This window comes from Cyprinus carpio, chromosome A5, assembly GCF_018340385.1.
Source record: "Cyprinus carpio isolate SPL01 chromosome A5, ASM1834038v1, whole genome shotgun sequence".
NCBI classification, from domain to species: Eukaryota; Metazoa; Chordata; class Actinopteri; order Cypriniformes; family Cyprinidae; genus Cyprinus; species Cyprinus carpio.
In genome coordinates, this window is record NC_056576.1 from 1,789,389 (window position 1) to 1,813,392 (window position 24,004).

General features: G+C 37.9%; 1 protein-coding gene across 3 annotated transcripts in view; it reads right to left on the bottom strand.

Annotated features, from left to right (window-relative positions):
* Positions 1-24,004, bottom strand: part of LOC109053098 (netrin receptor DCC-like) — a 199,352-nt gene that overhangs the window by 67,311 nt on the left and 108,037 nt on the right. The window lies entirely within an intron of this gene.

The following is a 24,004-nucleotide window of genomic DNA, read 5'->3' on the forward strand; positions in this document are numbered from 1 at the left end:
AGATGACCTTCACCACCCGAATCCCATCAAGACACACAACACACACCACTGAACACAACACAGACGCTCCGCTCGTCTCAGGGGTCTAACATGAGTCACGTTTGCATTCGCACTCACACTCTCTCTCTCTCTCTCTCCCTCTCTCTCTCTCTCTCTCTCACACACACACACGTTTGTTTTTGTGAATTGCGGGGACATCCCATAGGCGTAATGGTTCTTATTCTGTACAAACTGTATATTCTATCGCCCTACACCAACCCTACACCTAACCTACCCCTCACAGGAAACTTTCTGCATTTTTACTTTCTCAAAAAAACTCATTCTGTATGGTTTATAAGCGTTTTGGAAAAAGGGGGACATGGGTTATGTCCTCATAAGTCACCCTCTCCTTGTAATACCTGTGACATACCCATGACATTATACAAAGTTGTGTCCTGATATGTCACACACACACACACACACACACTTACATTTACTTAGCTATCTAAATGGGGACATTCCACAGGCATAATGGTTTTTATACTGTACAGACTGTATATTCTATCTACACCAACCCTACACCTAACCCTAGCCCTTACAGGAAACTTTCGTTTTACAATTAAAAAAAAAAACAACAACTTTGTTTACTTTATTTTTATACCAATTTTACACACGAGGACGTCCCCAAAGGGAGGTTTTTGGAGATTTTGTCAGGTTTAGCTCACTTTTGGTTACAAATCCCCAAAATATGGTTAAGTAGGTACACTCACACACACACACACACACACACCCCCACGCAGACACACACACACACACACACACACACACGCAAGCACGCACACACACACACACACACACACACACACACACACACACACACACACACACAAAACGCACACACACACACACACACACACACACACACACACACAGACACACACACACCCACTCACACACGCAAGCACGCACGCACACACACACACACACACACACACCACCCACGCATACCACCCACGCACACACGCACAGCACGCACACGCACACACACACACACACACTCACACGCATTCACATTCACACACACACACACGCATGCACACACACACACACACACGCACGCGCACACAAACACACGCACGCGCACACACACACACGACACACACACACACTCACTCATGAACACACACACACACACTCACTCATGAACACACACAAAATAAATAAATAAATAAATATTTTTGTTGTAAATTAAATGATTAATGGAGTATTGACTTCCATCTTTCTACTTCAACATTAAATGTTCACTACTTGCTGTTTCTTTGTAATTAATTGTAGAATTGCTGTGTTTATAATGTGAATCTGTGTGAAACTGAAGCAGTCACGTCTTGTTTGTTTTGTACGCTGAAAACAGCAGCACTTTCAGTCTCAGACTCAATCTATTCTCTTTCCAATTTAGTGCGTCCCGTCCTGGACATTTGTTTCCCGCCGAAATATTCCATCAAACACTGAAGTGCTTCTGTCTCTCGGTTATAAAGTGGACAGCACAGGAACATTAGTGTGAGATGGACAATATTTCTCTTCCTCCGTCCCGAGCGCGAGTACAAACACAGGCCTGCGGTGTTATAAAGGTGCGCCGGCACTCCATTCATAACGGGACGCTCATTAGAGAGCTGGGAGATCCATCTAGAGGGACATGTCCAGATCGAATGCTCCTTGATTTCAGAGCACCTCCAGATAACAGAAGAGCGTTCAGATCAGTTTCTCAGGTGTGTGACGGATGCATTACAATCCCATCAAACCATCAGAGATATGAAACACCTCACGCATCTACTGGAACATATCCAGGTTTGTCAGGACACCAAAATGTTAAACGATACCAAAACATTACAGATTAATAATCCTCTTCCATATTATGCATATATCACACTGTACTCATATACAGACGAAAAAAGACATGCATTCTGATAGCGAATCTCATCTGCTTGATGTTTTATATCATCTCCAAATTAAACAATCCTATCATCCAGATCTAAAATCATTAACATGACTATAGCTATGAGATATTAGAAACGCTAAAATTATACATTTCTGTCGCTTTGAAACAATGTTTCTCTCCATCTCTCTCTCTCTCTCTCTCTCTCTCTCTTTATTTGAGATAATATCTCAGGTAATATTTTACATACATGCTGGGTACAATTAACTATGTTTTACCATCCTTCATCTATTTTGTAACCAATTCAAGTGTAACCATAACAAAAAATTGTTATTAAACCATTTCAATTATTAATTATGTGCTAACTAAATATTAACTTTAAAGTGCTACCTATTGCAATACAATATAGTCACTCAATAGCAACGCTCTCGCACATAATTAGCTATTGTAACTGTGCTTATTTCCATCGTTGGTATAAGTGGCAGTGGGTGGAAATAGAACAGAGAGTAAAGTTATACCATCGTGCTGACACCGTTTCTTTAGTCATGCGGCAATCCTACAGCCTGAACCACTGTAGAGAAACCACCCTTACAAGAGCTATACAAATAAAAGTGATATTCATAATTTTGAGATAATACACAATTATACAATCATATTAAATACAAAGTTATATAATATACAATTAATATATATGATACCAAACTAAGTAGAGTAAAAATCTACTTGAAACATTAGGTTGTGTTTACCACTGTTTTTTTTAAACTTGATTCTTTAAACTAGATTTTTATTCAAAATGAGTAAAAATATATATTGAATATTGAACCATCAAATTCACCAGCGATAATCCACAGTATAAAATATTTTATAGAAATATTAACATTATTAATATCTGAAAAGCTGGTCTGATTTACAAATAAAACAACTGTAATACACAACTATACAATTATTAAAAGTTATATATATACATTATATTGAAAAGCTGGTCTGATTTACAAATAAAACAACTGTCATACACAACTATACAATTATTAAAAGTGTATGTATATATATATAATATATATATATGTATATATAATATATATATATATATGGATATAGTATATATATATATATTATATATTATATATATGTATATATGATATATATATATATATATGTATATATCTATATAATATATATATATATAATATATATATATATATCTATATATATAATATATATATATATATATATAATAAATATATATACACACTATACAATTATTAAAAGTTATATATATACATTATATAGTTTTTCAAAATCATCACATACAGTACAGGTCAAAAGTTTGGAAACATTTCTATTGCTCATCAAGCCTGCATTTATTTGATCAAAAATACAGAAAAAACAGTAATATTGTGAAATATTATTACAACTTAAAATAATAGTTTTCTATTTGAATATACTTTAATACAAATAATTTATTCCTGTAATGCAAAGCTGAATTTTCAGCATCATTACTCCAGCCTTCAGTGTCACATGTAACATCCAGTCTATCACATGATCATTTAGAAATCATTCTAATATTCTGATTTATTATGAGTGTTGGAAACAGTTCTGCTGTCTAATATATTTGATCAATAAAAGGTTAAAAAAGAACTGCATTTATTAAAAAATAAATAAAAAAAATTCTAATAATATATATTCTAATAATATATTTTCTTTACTATCACTTTTTATCAATTTAACACATCCTTGCTGAATAAAAGTATTGATTTTATTTACAAAAAAAAAAAGAAAGAAAAAAAACTTACTGACCCCAAATTACTGACCAGTAGTGTATATTGTTATTACAAAATATTTATATTTTAAAAACATAGCTTCTTTTTTTTTTTTTTTTTTTTTTTTACTTTTTATTCATCAGAGTATCCTAAAAAAGTATCACGTTCTGAAAAAATATTAAGCAGCAGAACTGTTTCCAACTTTGATAATGAATCATCATATTAGAATGATTTCTGAAGGATCATGTGATAATGATCCTAAAAATTCAGCTTTGCATCACAGAAATAAATGATAATTTAAAGTATAATAAATTTAAAAACAATTATTTTAAATTGTAATAATATATCACAATATTACATTTTTTCTGTATTTTTGATCAAATAAATGCAGGCTTGATGAGCAGAAGAAACTTCTTTCAAAAACATTAAAAATAGTAATGTTTCCAAACTTTTGACCTGTACTGTATGTCATAAATATTAAATGTATCACCAGCTATGGCAGTCTGATATTTAATATCTCTGATGGTTTGATGGGATTATGACACATCAGTTATGCTTGACCACAGTCCAGAAAATGAAGAGCAAAAGACATTTACTTCAATCAATTTATGTAATTTTAAAGATAATTGAGCTACATAACAGATAATGTGAAAATCATCAGCAGGGGATGCAACATTACATTACTTTACTTTCCACCGTCCATCTAAAGTCAAACACACTGATGAATTTAACTGGTTATATAAGGTAACTTCTGACGGAAGAGGTTAAAATATGGACCGACAGTTAGTTAGTAGGTTATGTAGAGCCCTAGTTAGTTCCAGATAAACGTGAATGAGTGTTTAGTGTTTATCTTCTTAAACATCCGTATATTCCAGCGACGGATCGCAGCGCTCTAATCTGGCCATCGACGCACTCCTTCATTACTCTTAAGAGACGACTCCATTTCAGAGCCGCGTCAGTCAGAGAGACGGAACAAATCACACCGGCTCTAATTTACACAATATTAATCATTTGGCGGCTCAAGCATGCAGATAATCGGATGAGAGTCTGATTGAAAGCTCTAGTAGAGCGTGAACGCAGCTATGTCTGACGCCTCATCACAAACTCACTGACACAAAGCCTGTGTTATTTCCATCGTACTGAACCCACGCACTGATGAACGCCACATCGGGAATCACGCAGAACTGAGTGCAGGTTCAGCTAGGGAAAACTCAATTATTTTGTTATTTCTGTAGTAATGAACTCACGCACTGATGAACGCCACAATATAAAAAAATTAATAAAGCAATTACGAGCAAAGTTTTATTTTCTGACTTTTTCTCACAAATCTGAGATTATTGTGATAATTGTGAGATATAAAGGCAGAATTACGAGATATAAAGTCAGAATTGCGAGATATAAAGTCAGAATTATAAAAAAAATATAATTGTGATAATACAATACAATACAATACAATTTTTATTTGTAGAGCACATTTAAAAACAACCAATGCTGCACAGGATAAAATAAAAACTCAAATAAGATTGATAAAACAAGTCTATCAAATTTAAAACACAACACTAACAAAACAACAGTTGAACCAATGATCAAGGGGTATTGAAGGCTAGAGAGAAGAAATATGTCTTTAGAGCAGACTTAAAAGCAGAAATAGAGGGGGCTTATCTGATATGAAGCAGCAGACTATTCCAGAGTTTCGGACCTGCAGTCGCAAAAGCATGATCACCTCATTTTTTTTAAGTCTACATCTAGGTACGATGAGTAGACAGAGATCACAAGATCTCAATGATCAAGAAGGGGTGTATGGACGAAGCAGGCCTGTATTATTGATCGCATTGCAATGCCTTTTTCTGTCAAATCTGTTTGGAATCAGGAATTATCTGACCTTAATTTATCTGTCGACTTGGGAGGGGGTGTGGTCTAACCTCAGTTTGGCCTTTAGGGAATTGGCTCATCGTCTTATATATTTCAAAGTTATTCAGGGAGCATGTATATGAACACAGAGTGTGTGGATGATGTCTGTTGTTGTTTTTTTGGTGTTTTGTGATGTTTGTTGTATGTATAAAAATAAATAAAAATGTGATCACAAAAAAAGCATACAGTTGTTATGTGAGAGTGTTCTAACGTGTGTTTTGTTGCAGTTACTCAGTAGCTCCTCATCAACAGGTTAATTGACATCACCTGAAAGGAGCCATTTAAAACTCCAGGACACATGCTCTCACTCTCTATCTGATCCTGCAGCCAGTTTGGCAGTAGCTTGGCTTGTTTTCATCGCAGTTCCTTCTTTTCTCCTTTTTGTTATTTAATAAACTTTATTTTATTTGGTAAACTTGTTTTGTGTCCTTGATGTTGCTTCCCTAGAGCCAGGGTTGTAACATAATGGGGGCACGTCCGGGATGCCATTCCTGCCATTGGAGAGCCATTTGAACTTGTTTTGATTGATTGTGTTGGACCTCTCCCACGTACCAAGTCGGGTAATCAATATCTTCTCACAATTATGTGTGCAGCAACAAGGTTCCCTGAAGCTGCCCCTTTGAGTAAGGTTATGGCCTCTGCTGTTTCTAGAGCCTTTATTAAGTTTTTCACAGTGTTTGGGTTACCAAGATTAGTTCAGTCAGATCAAGGGTCTAATTTCATGTCTCGTCTTTTCTCCCAGGTGTTGAAGCAGTTGTCTATTCAGCATAGCACCTCATCTGCACTAGAGAGATTCCATCAATCTCTCAAAACTATGCTGAAAACCTACTGCAAAGAGTTTGAGAGAGACTGGGACGATGGCGTTCCACTACTCCTCTTTGCAGTTAGAGAGGTGGTTTCAGGAATCTCATGGTTTCAGTCCAACTGAGCTTGTGTTTGGCCATACTGTGAGGGGGACCTTGAAATTAGTAAAGTAGAAGTGGTTAGCTTCTGAACATTCGACTCCTACTAACCTCCTGGATTACGTGTCTAATTCTCGTTTTAGACCTGGTAGGGCCTGTGAACTGGCCAACGAGAATTTAAAAGCAGCTCAGGAGAAGATGAAGACATGGTATGATCAAAAGGCTAAGCATCGTGTATTTTCTTCAGGAGACCAAGTGCTTGTACTTTTACCAATACCCGGTTCTGTGTTGCAGGCTCAATATAGTGGGCCATACATCATTGAACAGAAGGTTGGTGAGTGTAATTACCTAGTTAAGACTCCAGATCGTAAGAGGAAAACCTGTATGTGCCATGTTAACTTACTTAAGCCTTACATTGACCGTAATCAAAATGTACGTACAGAGGTCAAGGCTTTGGCTGTACTGAATGTTCCACCTACTGAGACCGAAGGAAGTTGTGAAGGAAGTGTTGCTGACTCTGGGGTTGCTCAGGGTAGATTGTCAAATTTTCCCTGGGCACCCCGCAGCATAAATGGCTGCCCACTGCTCCGGGTGTGTGTTCACGGTGTGTGTGTGTTCACTGCTGTGTGTGTGCACTTTGGATGGGTTAAATGCAGAGCATGAATTCTGAGTATGGGTCACCATACTTGGCTGTATGGTCACGTCACGTCAAATTCTAAAATTCTGGCTGATTTGGATTCTCATTTGTTTAATAATAAGTGAAGTGACATTCAGCCAAGTATGGTGACCCATACTCAGAATTCGTGCTCTGCATTTAACCCATCCGAAGTGCACACACACAGAGCAGTGAACACACACACACACTGTGAACACACACCCGGAGCAATTTAAATCCTTCTGAGCATACTGATATTATTCAGAGGATTTGTCAACATTTGGCCCTGTTTTCTGATGTTCCAACTTGTACTAATGTGCTAGAGCATGGCACTGATGTGGGTCAAGTTACCCCTTTTAAACAACATCCATATCGGGTAAATCCTGTGAAATGTCAGCTTTTGCACAAGGAGGTACAGTACTGTATATGTTGGAACATGGAATAGCTGAACCATCCTCTAGTGCTTGGAGTTCACCATGTTTACTGGTTGAGAAGCATGATGGTTCTCTTCGTTTTTGAACAGATTTTCGCAAGGTGAATGCCGTCACTAAACCTGACTCCTGTCCTCTCCCACGGCTAGATGACTGTATTGATCAAGTTGGTTCTGCATCTTTTGTTACAAAGTTGGATCTTTTGAAAGGCTACTGGCAGGTTCTGCTTAGCCTGCGAGCCCGTGAGATCTCTGCTTTTATGACACCAGACCAATTTTGCCATTATAAGGTTATGGTCTTTGGAATGAAAAATGCACCTGCTACTTTCCAGTGTTTGGTAAATAAGGTGCTGGAAGGAGTTGCAGGATGTGAGGCTTACCTTGATGATTTGGTTATTTATAGTTCTCTCTGGTCTCAACACTTGGCCCAGCTTGAGGATGTGTTTAAGCGGTTAAAGGCTGCAAACTTGAATTTGAACCTCTCCAAATGTGAGTTTGGACAAGCCACTGTAACTTATTTGGGCAAAGCTGTTGGCCATGGACGTGTGTCTCCAATAGGAGCAAAAGTAGAGGCCATTGTGACCTTTCCGGTGCCGTCTTCACGGAGGTAATTAAAACAGTTTTGGGGTATGGCAGGATATTACAGGAGTTTCTGCAGAAATATTGCCACTGTTGCTGTACCTTTGACAAACTTGCATTGTCTGGACTGAGTTATGTCAGGATGCCTTCGACAATCTGAAGGCCTTGTTGAGTAGTTCTCCTATTCTTGTTGCTCCTGATTTTAGTCTGCCCTTTAAGCTAGCTGTGGATGCTAGTGACTTTGGTGTGGGTGCTGTTCTGCTCCAGCTGATTCAATAGGATTTGAGCATACTGTGTGCTATTTTTCAAAGAAATTTGATGTCCATCAGAAGCCCTATTCTACAAAAAGGAAACTTTGGCCCTTATTCTTGTTTTGAATCATTTTGATGTGTATGTTTCATCCTGTGTTCCACTAATTGTTTACACTGATCATAATCCTCTAATTTTCTTCCACAGCATGAGAAATTCCAACCAACGGTTAAGCTATGGAGTTTATTTTTGCAGGGTTATGATCTTAAACTCTGTCACATTTGTGGAAAGGATAATGTGTTGGCAGATGCCTTATCAAGGACGTAAGTGTCTGTTATTGTACATGTTAGTGTTGCATTAGATTATTTTATAGCAACATTTTAATGGTGAGAGTGTTATGTGGGAGTGTTCTAACTTGTGTTTTGTTGCAGTTACTCAGTAGCTCACCTGCAATCAACAGGTTAATTGATGTCACCTGAAAGGAGCTATTTTAAACTCCAGGACACATGCTCTCACTCTCTATCTGATCAAATCAAAGGTTGCTGCATGACCTGTTGCTCACTTGGCTTCAGTTTAACCCTTTCAGTTATTAACCACATGGGTTAACTAGTGCATGGGTTAGCAGGTTCATCCATCCTTCTGCTCTGATTATAATAAACTCTGTTTTCATTTCACAAACAACCATGCAGCTATGCTTCTATAAATGACATGCGATTCACAGAAAACCAACGCATGACGACTGATGATGATATCAGGCTGTGATTCTTCAGTGTGTTTGTGTTTGACACTTCTCTAAACTCTGCAGTCTTTCAGCTGCTGTCAGCGCAGGATTGAAGCGTCCTAAAGCATGACTGCGCTTATTTTGTCAAAGCCGACAGAAAAGCACATCATGAGGAGCAGAGCGACTGACGCTCAATGAGAAAGAAAAACAAGCCTCAACCAACTTTGAGATCCGCCGAAGATCCTGAAAAAACAGTTCAGTTCACAGCGGATTCAGGACCAGAGACCGTCTGACTGACAGAACAAATCACTGTGGTTTACCTGAGATTGATGATACTATAATTATAATAGAGCGACGTGGAAAAAAAACTAATTCAAATACAGTGAGTGACTGATAAGAAAACAAGAAGGAAATCAGAACTAGAATTTGGTGTAGAAACTACTTTCACTCAGAAATTGCAAGCAAATTTCACAAACAACTACAAATCACAATTTCGACAAATTGAAAAATTGTATTAGTGTTAAAAAATGCCCAAAAGAAAATAAAAAAATTAAATATTATAAATTATATTAATAAGTGTATATGTTAATAATGTTTTTTTTTTTTTTTCAGTGTAGCTAAATGTAAAACCGTGAAAAATTAAAACGAAATGAACATTATCTAAATTACATCAAATGTTCATGTTTTTTTTTTTATTTTTTATTTTTTGTGGCTTTACATTTACCTACACTGAAAAAAAAATAGTTACCGGTACTTATAACTAGAAGTTAGAAGTTACTAAAAAAAATTACTAAAACTTTAAAATGAAATTTAAAAGGGGAAAATATTAAAATAAAAACTAAAATATGCTTAAAAAATATAATAATATCTTAATGACACTAAAGTAACACTGCTCTTTAACAGCATCTGTACACCTCTCCCTCTTTCTCACACACACACACACACACACACACACACACACACTCATCTCAGATGGGTTCAGTAATGGCTCTATCTGTCCTCTGAGGGGTCAATGTGTCCCAGCAAACCCACGGCTGTATCATCACCTCCCTCAGATCAGCAGATCCATCACGTCTGTCCCATCAGACATCCTCCAGCGGCACTGACCGTATGACCGAGCTCTGACAATAGTACAGCTCATTACAAACCAGACCAAACCAAACCAGACCAGACCAAACCAGCTCCTTCAGCATTCACACACACACACACACACACACACACACACACACACACACACACACCTGAACCTGTGCTATGCTCTTAAGATCTGATGGAGCTGAAATGTCTGTGGCTAATGAACAACACGTCTGGTCACATCATGTCACATGTTCTAAATGAAGCAAACGTCATGCTTTATAAGGAAATACTATCTCAGTCTTTCTATTTCAAAATTTCACGTTTAATTCATTGTGTTACTTGTTTTTATTGTGAAATTTTAGCAAATTCTGAATGAAAACTCTTTCAGAGTAAGCAGTGTATATCAATGTATTCAATATGACTGAATATATCAACTAAATAAACATAGGCATTTCATAATATTTATTTAATTATGATTGGATTTTTATATTATTTTTTTATTTTGTTAATATTTTTTTTTGTGTTTTTTATATTTTTTAGTTTTTTTTATAATTTTTGTATTTTTTGTGCTTCTGTAATTTTTTGTGGATTAGATTTTTTTCATGTTTTTTTTTTGTAATTTTTGTGTTTTTTTTTTTTTATTTTTTTATTTTTATATTTTTTTTTGTTTTGTGTATTTTTTTTTTATTATTTTTTTATTTCTTATAAATATTTATAACGTAAAAATATTTTTTAGTGTTTGCCTGTAAAACTAAAATGGCATTTTAAACTTTCAAACAAGGCTTTTGTCAAACCAACAATCATAGACCGTCTTTGCTTTACTTTAAAAATTACAGCTCAATATGAATTTCTTTGTTTTAATTTCTGTCATACTGTTTTTGTGTTGTGGGAGTTTTTTTGTTGTTTTTTTTTTGTATAAATGTTTTTGTTGTTTTATTGTATAAGTGTTTGTTTAGAATCAAACACATCAGTCTTGCTTTCACATCTAATTCACTACAATATCAGTTCAAATTGAATCTGGATGTGTTTATAGTGCTGCTTCCTGCATGACACACACAGACGGGTAAAAGAAGCCGCGTTTAAGCAAAGCCTAACGTATTTCCACTGATAACAATATTTCAGTAATGGAGGAGTGAAGCAGCTGTTCTCAAACGCACCACAATAAATGTGCAAATGAGACATTTCAGCACAAAAGGCATCTTGTAGTGAAGCACAGGATCGTGTCGGGTTCATGCAGCCACACTTTCCTGCTCTAACGCACCTCAGCGTCGCTCAAGCCTGTTTAAATACAAATAAGCAATCGCAGCTTTTCTATTATTGCACATGAATTATTGAGTAACATGACTGGAGTGTTTACAGCTACAACTGCTGCGGCATGAGAGGGGGGGGGGGGGGGTGTGGGGGGAGGGTGGGGGGGGCTGATTTTGACCTGTCACTCAGAGAGCAGCATTAGCATTCCTAAAGACGTCCCATGATTCCCGGCGGAGGCTCCCATCAGCCTCAGCTGACACATCCTGAGAGGAAACACTCACAAACCCAAAGAAAGAGCAGAGGCTGCTGAGAAACACGGTGAGCTTTTGTTTCTGCAGAATGAATGAGATTTAACAGCGATCTCCAGACCTGTGTGCTGGTCGATCCAGTGCTGGACACAAGCTCAATTATAAACAATCTTTAAATCACAAGTACAAAAGCCTGTCTTGTAAATGAGGACATACCACACTCTTTATATAAAGCGGAATGGACTACAACAAACCTCAACACTAGAAAAACAAAATTAGCATTTTAAAAAAACATTATTATATTATTATTATTATTATATGATTATTTTATGTCATATAATGACACAGTTACAACACATAGATCAGGGGCCTTCGATGTTTTTCAGGACATGGATCAGGGACCCCTGACACAAGCTACATTTTAAACTTATTATTTTGTTTTTTTTTTATGTCATATATTTAGTACATTTAGTAAACAGAACATTATAGCAAACTACTTAAATAAAATGCATATAAATTTGCTTTAGGGCTTTGCTACCGTTCGGACGTTCTAGCTTACTGCTCTGCGCTTTGCTTCTTATTTCTTATTTCTGTACTTTTCTCAGATTTTTCTAAGATTTTTACTTCAGCAGATCAGCACAGTGCTCAAACAACAGATTTTTGGCACAAACACTAAAACTAAAAACTCTTTGGGACTGGAATTATACTACAAAAAGAAGACTTTGCCTCCCACTGCCAGCAGCTTACATTCCGGAGACGGGGGAAAACAACTGCCTACATTCAAACAGAAGAGAGAGAAAATGCCTCCTGTTGAATATACTTGTTGCATAAACTGCTGCAAACTTCTACAAAGGATTGTGGTTCTTGAAACAAAGTTACTTGCTGGACTTCCAAAACAGGCGGAACACTCAGCAGACCGTCGTCATGGACCCTCTCAGCATACAGCCGGTGAGTCCCATGAATCTTCTGAATCTCAACAGTTTATACCAAGTGTAGAGGAACAAGCCGAAACTGATCGCCACACTAATCGATGGCACAAACAGGGAGCGAGACCCAAAGGAACACAAGACATCAGATTGTCACGAGTTTCTCGTATTGCTGCTGTAGCATCCTCTACCCCAGATTCGACTATTACAAGGCTTGTGAATACTGGTATTCTGCCACCCCCTATACATCTTGAGAACAGATTTGAAGCATTAATGAATGCGGGTGAGGAATCCCCAAATGTGATTAAACATGTATCGGATCAGCCAGCAGCTAACACTGCTACTAACAGGCGCTCAAGGTCGAGCAGACAGCGGCATTCAGCTCAGAGCGCAGCCGAGCCCAGGACTCTGATAGTGGGTGACTCTATTATCAGAAATGTCAGTAGCAGGACTACAACAACATGCTGCCTTCCTCAAGCAACGGTTTCTGATGTGAACAAGGAACTTCAGAACATTCTGATGAAGCACAAGACTGCAAATCGAATCATCATCCATGTGGGGAAGAATGATATTCGGAAAGAGCAGTCAGAACTCCTTAAGAAGGACTTCAGTGAACTCTTTGAAACACTTCGAAGACTCAAAGTTCAGTCGTTCATCAGTGGACCACTTCCAGCAAGGGGAACAAATATGTTTCAGATCAGCACAGTGCTCAAACAACAGGTTACAAAGATCTTGCAATATAAAAGGAGTAAATTTCATCGACAACTTCAATCTGTTCTGGGGCCATAGACAACTGTTTAAACCGGATGGCCTCCACCCTAACAAACTTGGAGCTAGAGTGCTTAAGGACAATTTCTACTTCTGCTTACGCCATCCTTCAGCAGAGTATGTCAATTCATTCAGCACACACACACCAGGTCCGAGTCATCATGTGGTTGACATATCCCACAAGGACACTTTTTATACTGTGGATGCACTATAGGCACTTCTGATGGACACTATCCCGGCTGAGCCCTGCCCACAGAGCTCCTCACAGACAGACTGTGATGTATCAAAACAGATACAAGACTCAGCACCCAAGGACGACCTTCTGGAAAACAGCCAGGGAAGCCAGGACAACATATCACAGTCACTGGAAACACCAGAGACACAGCCCCTCTCACCGGACACATTATCCCTCTCTCCAGCATCTCCACTTCTGTGCTTCTCACAGAAAATGGAGGAATTGGTGTATGCTGGGACTAAACTCTCTCACTCATTCGCTGCAAGCCCGCAAATATCACCAAAAAAAAATGGCGGGCCCCCCAACCACCAAAGCCTGTGGGCCCTGCTCCTGTGAGAGCTCTCTGACTGCTGCCACAACGCCAGGGCCCAAACCCTCCATCTGCTGTAGGTGGACCAAAAACAACTGATAGCAGCTCTCAGTGATATGTGTCGGGTCCCTGCTATAATAGCAGCAACATTCACAAATGTTTACAGAACAAGCGGGAACCCAGCGTGCCTGTAGCTTTCTATATTTCAGTTTTATCACGTGATAGAAAGTCTAAGGTCTTTTCAAGCTCAAGGGCAAACTATTTGTGTGTGGGAGCTATTTTGCGTGAGAATTGGATTGATATAAAGACACAAAGTACTGCCATCAAGTTGGCATTTTTAAACATTCGCTCACTAAAAAATAAATCATTTCTAATCAATGACTTTATAACCACAAACAATCCGGATTTTATGTTTCTAAATGAAACATGGCTAGAAGACAGCTGCAGTGCAACAATCCTCGATGAAGCAGCCCCTCCTAACTTTACTTTCATGAGTGTCTGCAGGACTGTTAGGAGAGGTGGAGGTGTAGCTGCTCTATTTAAAGATGTCTATCAATGCAAGCAAATGTCATTTGGTCAGTACTTGTCTTTTGAATATCTAGGGATTGTGCTGAAAGGTGCTCCACGCATTCTGTTTATCATTATTTACAGGCCTCCAAAATACTCTCCAGCCTTTGTTGAAGAGGTCACAGAAATGCTATCAATGATTTCCTCGGAGTTTGACTGTTTTGCTATTGCAGGGGATTTTAATATTCATATAGATAATGCAGAAAACAAAATTACAAAAGAAATGATAACGGTTCTAAACACTTTTGACCTGATTCAGCATGTGCATGGACCCACACACAAAGGTGGACACACTCTAGATTTAATCATCAGTAGGGGTCTAAACATTTCATCCATTGTTATTAAGGACGTAGCACTATCTGATCACTTCTGTATTTTCTTTGATATATTGATCTCTGCTACCAATGAATCTAGATCTGTCTCTGTCAGAAGGAGATGCATTAACGATAACACTAGTGTGCGGTTTATGGAGGCTATATCTCTAACACCAAGCATTTCTGCAGACTCTGTTGATATTCTCCTTGATTCCTTTAACTCAAAAGTTAAGAATGTTATTGATGATATTGCTCCAATAATAGTCAGTAAGAAAAACAAACAGACAGAAATCAGTTTGGAGAAGATCAACAGCAGTTTAGACTATGAAAAGACAATGCAGAAAAGCCGAGCGGATGTGGCGGAAGACGAAACTTGAAATTCACTATAGCATTTATAAAGACAGCCTTCATTCTTTTAATGTGAAACTAGCCACAGCTAGACAGAATTTCTTCTCAAACCTTATAAACAGTAACTTAAACAACACTCGTACTCTTTTTGCCACTGTTGAGAGACTGACAAACCCCCCAAGTCAGATTCCCAGTGAAATGCTCTCAGTTACCAAATGCAATGAGTTTGCTTCCTTCTTTTCTGAGAAGATCATTAATATCAGGAAGGCAATTAGCACATCCTCAAGTAATGCAGAGGTCAGACAGATCTGGACGCAATATCAAAAAGATACTATGTCTATTTTTGAAGCAATTGATAGCAAAATTTTGGAAGAAATAGTGCAGCACCTAAAATCGTCAACCTGCGATCTTGACACACTTCCCACATCTTTTTTCAAAAGTGTGCTTAACTGTTTAGAAGCAGATCTCTTAGAAGTGGTGAACGCCTCACTTCTTTCTGGGACATTTCCAAACTCCCTGAAAACTGCAGTTGTACAAGCCCCTCCTGAAAAAGAGCAATCTTGATAACACCATTCTGAGCAATTATAGACCAATATCTAATCTTCCTTTTATAGGCAAAATTATAGAAAAGGTAGTTTTTAATCAGCTGAACAAATACTTAAACTCAAATGGATACCTGGACAATTTTCAATCTGGTTTTCGACTGCATCACAGCACAGAGACAGCGCTCATTAAGATAATAAATGATATTCGCTTAAATTCTGACTCTGGCAAAATATCAGTGCTGGTATTGCTTGATCTCAGTGCTGCGTTTGACACTGTCGATCATAACATACTACTAGAGAGACTGGAAAACTGGGTCGGGCTTTCTGGGATGGTACTCAAATGGTTCAGGTCATACTTAGAAGGGAGAGGTTATTATGTGAGTCTAGGAGAGCATAAGTCTAAGTGGACGTCCATGACATGCGGAGTCCCACAAGGCTCAATTCTGGCACCGCTCTTGTTTAGCCTGTATATGCTCCCACTAAGTCAGATAATGAGAAAGAACCAAATTGCCTAACACAGCTATTCTGATGATACCAAGATTTACCTAGCCTTATCGCCAAATGACTACAGCCCCATTGACTTCCTCTGCCAATGTATTGATGAAATTAATAGTTGGATGTGCCAGAACTTTCTTCAGTTAAACAAGGAAAAAACTGAAGTTATTGCATTTGGAAACAAAGATGAAGTTTTCAAGGTGAATGCATACTTTGACTCAAGGGGACAAACAACTAAAAATCAAGTCAGGAATCTTGGTGTGATTCTGGAGACAGACCTTAGTTTCAGTAGTCATGTCAAAGCAGTAACTAAATCAGCATACTATCATCTAAAAAACATTGCAAGAATTAGATGTTTTGTTTCCAGTCAAGACTTAGAGAAACTTGTTCATGCCTTTATCACCAGCAGGGTGGACTATTGTAATGGTCTCCTCACCGGCCTTCCCAAAAAGACCATTAGACAGCTGCAGCTCATCCAGAACGCTGCTGCCAGGATTCTGACTAGATCCAGAAAATCTGAGCATATCACACCAGTCCTCAGGTCTTTACACTGGCTTCCAGTTACATTTAGGATTGATTTTAAAGTACTTTTACTCGTTTATAAATCACTCAATGACCTAGGACCAAAATATATTGCAGATATGTTCACTGAATATAAACCTAACAGACCACTCAGATCATTAGGATCGAGTCAGTTAGAAATACCAAGGGTTCACACAAAACAAGGGGAGTCCGCCTTTAGTTACTATGCCGCCCGCAGTTGGAATCAGCTTCCAGAAGAGATCAGATGTGCTAAAACATTAGTCACATTTAAATCTAGACTCAAAACTCATCTGTTTAGCTGTGCATTTGTTGAATGAGCAATGTGCGATGTCCGAATTGATTGCACTGTATTTTACATATTCACTATATTCTATGTAAAATCATTTTCTATTTTTAACTGTTTTAAATTCATTTTAAATACGTCAATTTTTAAATCATTTCCAATGTTTTAAGATTGCCTGTTTTATGTTTTTAAAATTGCTTGTTTTATTTTTGTTATTATTTTTCTTCATGATTATTTTACTTTCTTTTATGTAAAGCACTTTGAATTACCATTGTGTACGAAATGTGCTATATAAATAAACTTGCCTTGCCTTGCCTTGCCTAGACAAACAGTGGTAACACAACTTTCCTTTGAGGTGATGGTGACACAGATGGTGACTCCGACGAAGACGATGGGAACAGGTAGGCAGAGGAGGATGAAGAGGGTTCAACAGTTCTGGTAGGTTTTGACGAAGGGTGTTCAGGCAAGTAGGGAGATCGGTGCAAGACCAGACAATGAGTGATGGTGACTGAGGGCTTTATGTGTGGCATTGGTGATGATGCACAGGTGTTCAGAATGCTGGTGATTGGGAACGAGTGGGCGTGGCGTAAGTGTCTGATTCAGAGAGTGATAAATGTTATTATGTTGCATGTATATTATGTTAAGACTATGCACATTACTGTTGTTTGTTGTTAATTTTTTTAATTGATTAGAAGTGTATGATATAATGTGTTGTTGTGATTAAGATCTGGATTAATTAGTTTTTTGTGGTTTTTTTTTTTTTTTTTATTTTATTGGATTTCTATAAAAAATTACTTGTGATCAAACATTAATTGAACTAACATATATATATACATATATACTTTATATATATTTGTAATTTTTAATTGTTTTTTGTGTTTAATAAGTAATTTGTGAATAAAATTTTTTTCTGTACAAAATTTTTTTCTGTATATATAAAAAATATAAATATATAAAAAATAACACACACACACACACACACACACACACACACACACACAGTCTCTCTCTCTCACACACATACACACACAATAAGATGAATATATCATGTCTCTGATCCAGTAAATCCATCCAGATGACAGAATAATCATAAATATATGAGACAGTTTGTGTTGATCCGTGTCTCTTATTAAAGTGACTATGATAATGAAATCAGACTGTTAATTACACAGATGAGATTAAAGTATATAAACACTTTCAGAGAGACAAGCGGGCTGTGTTCCAAACAGTAGTGCGCTGTCTACATAGACGCCTTCTGAGGGAGCATCACTGAAATAAAGCATAATAATTCACAGCACAGCAAACGATAATGAAAAAAAGGCATTTTAAATGAATATTAATGCACTAATGCACCGAATCAATGCTTTGCTGTGCTGAATGAATCATTTCTCTCAATTCATCTGCTGTTTCAGAGTTAAACCAGAATCAGTGTCAGAATTATAATGGTACTGGAATTGACATCTACTTAGAGAGCTAACTAGGGCTCACTAGTCCAGGGGGTTAAAAGGTTAAAAACACAATTAATATGCAGTAATATTAATGAATTAACTGCACGGACACTATTAGATGAGAACAAAACCATAACTGAATTGATCTGAAAACGAATGACTCTATTGTCTACTGTAGAGTTGCTTTACAGCTGAATCTGAACTTGTTTCTCAACTGATGAATTTTTCAACATTAACACTGTTATTCTCCCGTTTCGTAATGTTTTGAGAGAATCTGTACTGTATAAAGCTCTAAAGATTCACTGAGTCATTCTCCTTCTGAGGGTTTCAGTGTCTCACTGCACTCCTGTCAGACTGAAATCCTGGCCTGGATCTCTGTCCGTGTGGATTGGGATTTTACTGAAAGCTCTGTGAATCACTCACATCTTCATCTCCTCCGTTCAATAAACCATAAATACAAATACCAACGATAAAGATAAATCTGATCATTCATAAACACATTCATATTGTGATGGGGCACATTAGCTGTGTCTGATTCATGTATGTTAGTGTATACATTAATGATTTTTGTTTTGTTTTTGATAATTATTATTTTTATTTTCATGTATTTTGTATGCATATCATGTCATATTTACTCTATGTATATCTGGTATGGGAACAAAGATTTATAACATAACGTGGAAGAGAAAGTATGAGGCGGAACTAGCGTGTTGATGATGTGTGGATTTGGATGTATATAAGGAGAACGCAAAGCGGAGAAAGACGCTACGGTTCCACTCATGCCTCGCGAATCTGGACTGGTGTTCACTTAAGTTTCTTTATGTGGAACACTTCGTCGAAAGTCGGAAGGATGGGCCCTGTTTCGGACTTTTGTGACAGCGCAGCTCACTCGTGGAACATAATATGATGTTTGTTTTATTTTATTTCAAGTAACAACAACCTTTTTAATGGTTTTAATTTTAGTTTCAGTTTTAGCTTAATTTTTTAGTAATTTTGTTTTTGCCATTTTTAGTATGTATTATACACTTGTGTCAGTTAACATTAAGTTTATTTTAGGTAACAAATAATTGTTTTAACTGGTTTAATTGATCAGTTGTAGTAAACTATAATAACCCTGGTATTAATGTAAAAAGATATCAGTGTCTCAGATCATCTTTGGTCTCATCAGTGTCTCAGATCATCTTCTCTGGTCTCATCAGTGTCTCAGATCGTCTTATCTGGTCTCATCAGTGTCTCAGATCGTCTTATCTGGTCTCATCAGTGTCTCAGATCATCTTTGGTCTCATCAGTGTCTCAGATCATCTTTGGTCTCATCAGTGTCTCAGATCATCTTCTCTGGTCTCATCAGTGTCTCAGATCGTCTTATCTGGTCTCATCAGTGTCTCAGATCATCTTCTCTGGTCTCATCAGTGTCTCAGATCATCTTCTCTGGTCTCATCAGTGTCTCAGATCATCTTTGGTCTCATCAGTGTCTCAGATTGTCTTATCTGGTCTCGTCAGTGTCTCAGATTGTCTTATCTGGTCTCGTCAGTGTCTCAGATCATCTTATCTGGTCTCATCAGTGTCTCAGATCGCTTCCTCTGGTCTCGTCAGTGTCTCACATCATCTCCTCTGGTCTCATTAATGTCTCAGATGGTCTTCTCTGGTCTCATCGGTGTCTCAGATCGTCTTTTCTGGTCTCATCGGTGTCTCAGATCGTCTTCTCTGGTCTCATCGGTGTCTCAGATCGTCTTCTCTGGTCTCATCGGTGTCTCAGATCGTCTTCTCTGGTCTCATCGGTGTCTCAGATTGTCTTATCTGGTCTCATCAGTGTCTCAGAGCGTCTCCTCTGGTTTCGTCAGTGTCTCAGATTGTCTTCTCTGGTCTCATCAATGTCTCGGATTGTCTTCTCTGGTCTCATCAGGGTCTCAGATTGTCTTCTCTGGTCTCATCAGTGTCTCAGATCGTCTTCTCTGGTCTCATCAGTGTCTCAGATCGTCTTCTCTGGTCTCATCAGTGTCTCAGATCGTCTTCTCTGGTCTCATCAGTGTCTCAGAGCGTCTCCTCTGGTTTCGTCAGTGTCTCAGATCGTCTTCTCTGGTCTCATCAGTGTCTCAGATCGTCTTCTCTGGTCTCATCAGTGTCTCAGATGGTCTTCTCTGGTCTCATCAGTGTCTCAGATTGTCTTCTCTGGTCTCATCAGTGTCTCAGATCGTCTTCTCTGGTCTCATCAGTGTCTCAGATCATCTTATCTGGTCTCATCAAGGTCTCAGATCGTCTTCTCTGGTCTCATCAGTGTGTCAGATTGTCTTCTCTGGTCTCATCAATGTCTCACCTCGTCTACTCTGGTCTCATCAGTGTCTCAGATTGTCTTCTCTGGTCTCGTCAGTGTCTCAGATCATCTTCTCTGGTCTCATCAATGTCTCAGATTGTCTTCTCTGGTCTCATCAATGTCTCAGATCATCTTCTCTGGTCTCACCTAGTCTTACTAGGGGTGTAAAAAAAATATTGTTACACTTGAGTATTGCGAAATTTTGTTTGTCAATACTGTATCGATTACACACAGAGCAGTGAACACACACACACACTGTGAAACACACACCCGGAGCAGTGGGCCAGCCATTTTATGCTGCAGCGGCCCGGTGAGCAGTTGGGGGTTCGATGCTCTTGCTCAAGGGCACCTAAGTCGTGGTATTGAAGGTGGAGAGAGAGAACTGTACATGCACTCCCCCCACCCACATTTCCTGCCGGCCCGAGACTCGAACTCACAACCCTTCGATTGGGAGTCCAACTCTCTAACCATTAGGCCACGACTCCCCATCAATGTCTCAGATCGTCTTCTCTGGTCTCATCAGTGTCTCAGATTGTCTTCTCTGGTCTCATCAATGTCTCAGATTGTCTTCTCTGGTCTCATCAATGTCTCAGATCGTCTTCTCTGGTCTCATCAATGTCTCACCTCGTCTACTCTGGTCTCATCAGTGTCTCAGATTGTCTTCTCTGGTCTCGTCAATGTCTCAGATCGTCTTCTCTGGTCTCATCAGTGTCTCAGATCATCTTATCTGGTCTCATCAAGGTCTCAGATCGTCTTCTCTGGTCTCATCAATGTCTCACCTCGTCTACTCTGGTCTCATCAGTGTCTCAGATTGTCTTATCTGGTCTCGTCAATGTCTCAGATCATCTTCTCTGGTCTCATCAATGTCTCAGATTGTCTTCTCTGGTCTCATCAGTGTCTCAGATTGTCTTCTCTGGTCTCATCAGTGTATCAGTTCATCTTCTCTGGTCTCATCAGTGTCTCAGATTGTCTTCTCTGGTCTCATCATTGTCTCAGATCGTCTTATCTGGGTCTCATCAAGGTCTCAGATCGTCTTCTCTGGTCTCATCAGTGTGTCAGATTGTCTTCTCTGGTCTCATCAATGTCTCACCTCGTCTACTCTGGTCTCATCAGTGTCTCAGATTGTCTTCTCTGGTCTCGTCAGTGTCTCAGATTGTCTTATCTGGTCTCGTCAGTGTCTCAGATTGTCTTCTCTGGTCTCATCAGTGTCTCAGATTGTCTTCTCTAGTCTCATCAGTGTCTCAGAGCGTCTCCTCTGGTTTCGTCAGTGTCAAATTTATACGGGATGGACTGAGTTCACACTTGGGCTCCGTGGAGGGCAGCTTTTGTGTGTCTGTCAGAATGTCTATTGACTTTAATAGAGTGTGTGATAGTTAACTCTACAGTGCTTTTGTTGAGCGCTGACAGCAGTAATGAGACTGTGAGCGTCTCTCCATGGGCATTATGGGACGTCTGAACACCAGGCTCTCATAAACCCTGTTAAATATCACAGCTCCGTTCGAGCTGCAGCTGCGCCATGGCAACCACTGTGTTTCTGCGCAGTGAATGCAGGCGCCGTCTGCATCATTTGTCACAGGGATCCACGATTAAAACAGCAGGAACCATGGTGGAACCGCTGAGCTTTACTCTCATTCCTTAAAACTTTCGCTTGAGTGTTAAACCGCCGCTAATAGTTTTTTTGATTGACAGGACACCGTGATTCAGGTATTTTTAATCTTCTCACATGCCTGTGGGAAACTTTCATCAACAGCAGATGGTTTTTGGCAGAAGTTTCATTAGTTGCAGACAGATTGATCCCAAACCTCCCACAAACACACACTAATGGGGACGGGTGTCCGTATATCAGTGTTTCACAGCAGATGTTTGCAGTCACTTTAAAGGAACATTTCACTTACTACAGTGACTGATGTCCCATACAACTAAATATATTTAAATATATACAAGTATGAATGCATGGAAATATTTAAAATAATAAATAAAACCATAATTAATTGTTTAATTATTATTAATAAAAACTATTTATATATTTTATGTAAATATTTATAAATATTTGTAAACATTTATTATATATATATATATATATATATATATATATATATATATATATATATATATATATATATATATATATATATATATAAATATTTATAAATATTTGTAAACATTATATATATATATACATCAAGGCTGCATTTATTTTGAACAAAAAAAAATTATATATATCTATATATATAATAAAGATATTATTATAACGTAAAACAGCTGTTTTCTATGTGAATCTCTGTTAAACTGTAATGTATTTCTGTGATGTGCAGCTGTATTTTCAGCATCATTACTCCAGTCTTCAGTGTCACATGATCTTCAGAAATCATTCTAATATGATGATTTGCTGCTCAAGAAACATTTCTGATTATTATCAATGTTGAACACAGTTGTGTTGCACAATATTTTTGTGGAAACATACAAAAATACATTTTATTTTTCAGGATTCACAGATGAATAGAAAGTTTAAAAGAAGAGCATTTATTTTAAAACTTTGGAAACATTATAAATGTCTTTAATCTCACTTTTGATCAATTTAATGCATCCCTGATTAATAAAAGTATTCATTTCTACTGACACAAGTGAAGTAACTAAAATACAAGTATCATATGTCTGCTTCCAAAAAAAAAAATCAGCATTTGAATAAAAACAGTCAAATGCAAAAAATAATTAAATATGTGAATGTAGATTTCCTTCAGCCTGAGGCTTATTCGTTTCACTTTCGGTGTGAAAGGGCTTTTACAATAGCTAAAAAGAAAAAAATATATATTAAAAATAAATAAGCAAGCCCATCCCAGATTTAAAAAGTAACGCAAATAAAACGTAACGCATTACTTTCTATAAAAAGTAACTACGTAACATAATTAGTTACGTATTTTTAGGGAGTAACACAATATTGTACCACATTATTTTTAAAAAACTTTCCCCAACACTGGTGGTAATTGCTGCATTTTGGCAGAAACGTAGCTGACCAATGAGATTGGACTGGGGGCGGAGCTTCCAAATGCATCAGCATATAAGCAGAAAGCAACCATTCCGTAAGAGAATCACGACAGGTTCAGACAGAATCTCACACTCATTTGAACACCCGGAAAACATCATCTCTGCATCGTGTCTGAATCTATGTCTCTCTTCAGACAAAGCCCTGGATCAGTGCTCTACATGCACAGCATT